The 2,860-nt window shown below is 45.3% G+C and overlaps 1 long non-coding RNA gene across 1 annotated transcript; it reads left to right on the top strand.

Moving 5' to 3' along the window:
- Positions 1-943: 943 nt before the first annotated feature.
- On the top strand, positions 944-2,340 carry LOC148341873 (uncharacterized). Its single transcript, XR_015842080.1, has 3 exons — positions 944-1,396; positions 1,855-1,951; positions 2,259-2,340. It is a non-coding gene; the product is annotated as an uncharacterized LOC148341873 (long non-coding RNA).
- Positions 2,341-2,860: the final 520 nt, after the last annotated feature.

Here is a 2,860-nt window from a genome sequence, read left to right as displayed (position 1 = left end):
TCACAGTAACTATTCACAGTAAATAAAAAGCATTCCCCAGTTCATAACTGTTGCAGGATAAACCTGAGTGTGTCAGTGCTGTTTTGCCAATTCTCGCCTGAGCAGGGACTCATTTGGAGCATGGATGGAACCTTTCTTCCAGGACCCATGACATGGATGGGGCACAATGAGGAGTCCTGATCTTCCTCTCGTGACTTGAAGTGGGGCATCATACCGGTTGCAGTGTCCACTACATCATCCATTACGTGGGGGTTTGCAGGGATGGTTGGGGCAATAGATGGCTGCCATGTCACTCCAAAAGATGGGATATATTTATTAACCATTCATTACATTGTATATGAATCTATTTTTCCATCTTCTCATATTTTGCCATGTTTGTGTGTCTGTGCTCTTTGATGATTCAGTTAAAGATTATTTTGTGCCAAAGTTTTGGTGCACCTCCAGGGTGCGGAAAAAGATGGCCCGGAATCTCACCTTCATCATTCCAAAGGCACGCTCAATAATAGAGCGTGCCTTGGAATGATGAATGTTGAAGCCCCGGGCCCCCACGCCCTGCACCGGCCGCTTGTAAGGAGTGATGAGGGGGAGTGGTCGCTGGAGGCACGGATACCCTCCATCTGCCAAGATGAAGTGCCCTGGAGGAGGATACAGCCCTCTTTGGTAAAGAGGGCGGTGCCGGAGGACCCTGGAGTCGTGGACTGATCCAGGCCAGCCCATGTAGATGTCCAGAAAAGCTTGCGGTTCTTATAAGTCGTGACCATCAAGGTCACTTGGAGGCTTGATTCGGACATGACAGCCATCTATTGCTCCAGCAACTTTTGCAAATGCATGGTGCCTCGCCAGCCCTGCAAATGCCTGGGTCACTGCCTGAAGGTCTCCCGCAGTGTTGGGGAAGTGGATGACTCTGTGGCGAAGAGCCACCACTTCCCCAGTGACCCGGTGGATGATGTAGTGGACGGTGGACCGCGGCATCCCAAATGCTCGTGCCTGCGTTAAATGAGTATTTTTTTTCATAAAAACAGCGCCACCGCCCCCTTAACTGAAATTAACTTCAAGTATCACCGCTGTGGTGCCGTATATTATGGAAAAGTCTAAACAATACACCAAAATTTTGCCCTATCCTGGACTGGGTATGTGTTATCTAGTCGCGCACCCAATGTGAATCATAAAACCTGCGAGGCACATGAGCAGGCTAAAGCGACAACTATATCTTAATCTGTTTTTGTGGACCCTAAATTACAATATCTTATATCTCCTTTCTTGTTGAGGAGAACCTCCGGGATGGGCGTGATGCGGCGCTTTTTGAAGCGTTCTCTGGCCTTCTGGTCACACAGGTCACATGTCACCTCAAACCTGTGGAGAGAACTGGAGGAGTGGCACTTGCAAGCGAGAAGGGGTAAATTACCTCCATTCTGACACTTTCAGTTTTGCATAAATTTTGTGTATTAACGTCAATCAATCATTCACTTGATGCATGAATTTAATTAGTCCAATCTGCCTCCAATAGCAATTTGAAAATCAGTACTTGGGAGTGCAATAGGGATTCAGGTTGATCAGGCCTGTCCGTCCATTGCATCCTACGTGCTGTTCGGGCTTACCGGTGCCCTCAATCAGGTTTCTTTCCTGAGGCCCGTCCCTTAAACATTCACTCATACCACATATACATACAAACACTTTTTCTGTCACACTTTCATTCACCAAAAAGATACTTTCCAATTCCACACAGAAACCCTTCCCTCGGCACGTCCGCCTTGATTACACTGAGATTTGTGCTGGCAGAACCTTAATTTTGCCTCAATTTAGCCAGCGTATGCCAAAGTTTACCACTGTGCGTTTGTGGATTTTCCCATTCAGTCCCCGTGAAATCGTTTCTCCTGTTCCTCCTGGACGTAGCTGACGATCCTGCACCTGTGACGTCAAACAGCTCATAGATGCGGATGTTAGCAGTCTGGTATTTATGGAATGCTGTCTTGTCCCTTAAAAGTTGTCATGTCAGGGCTGGTGTCGCATAGTCATAAAACATCTGTCGTCCACCTTTGTTACATTTGATACACATCAGTTAATAAATCAGCTGCCGAACTATTTAATCCAACTTTATACTTGGCAAACCTCTCATCAATTGCTAGACATCTCCTGTTCTAAAAATTTTCTTTGAACATGATCATAAAATGTTTCAATTCAAACCTATCCCAAAAACCTAATCCTTTTGTGTCATGGTCCGTCTTATCCTGTCATGTTTTTGTTTTGTGTTTGCCCAGCTGGAGTGGGGGCGTTTCCTTTCAGCACTTGTTCCTGTTCATGTCGTCATTGCTGGAGAGATGCGCCCACCAGCCACGCACCTGTCACTCGTCAAGTCATTGATTACTGCACTATTTAAACACTCCACGCTGACTACTCAGCGTCGGAATAGTCATCTTGCTCATGTGCCAAGTTGTGAATTCTAGAGACCTTGTTATTGCATTCCGTGTAACTTGTTCCCGTTCATTGTTAGTGTTTCCGTTTTCTTTTATTGATTTTCTCGGTTGAGCTCGCTCATCAATTTGTTTTCCTTGCCCTTCTGTGGTAAGCGATTTTTGTTCATTTTGTTCCTTGCCTTTTGCAAGCCTTTTTCGTTCCCGTCGTTATTCCCCTGGTGTCAGTTTTTCCACTCGTGTCTTTAGTTGCACTTTGTCGGTATTGCGTATGATTTTATATATATATAGTGTTCCTGTTTTTGTAAAAATAAATATCTTTGTTAAAATTCATCTCTCTGTGTCTGCGCTTGAAGAGTCCTGATCCTATTTTCCAGCTGTGATGGAAAATACCATAACAAAATATTCCGACCATGGACTCTGCGGACACAGAGAAGATTTACAAGGCT

This window comes from Idiotropiscis lumnitzeri, chromosome 2 (genome assembly GCF_059441095.1).
Source record: "Idiotropiscis lumnitzeri isolate Australia: NSW breed Sydney's pygmy pipehorse chromosome 2, RoL_Ilum_1.0, whole genome shotgun sequence".
Classification (NCBI taxonomy): domain Eukaryota; kingdom Metazoa; phylum Chordata; class Actinopteri; order Syngnathiformes; family Syngnathidae; genus Idiotropiscis; species Idiotropiscis lumnitzeri.
The sequence above is the reverse complement of the archived record's forward strand: the minus strand, read 5'-3'. Positions and strand labels throughout refer to the sequence as shown.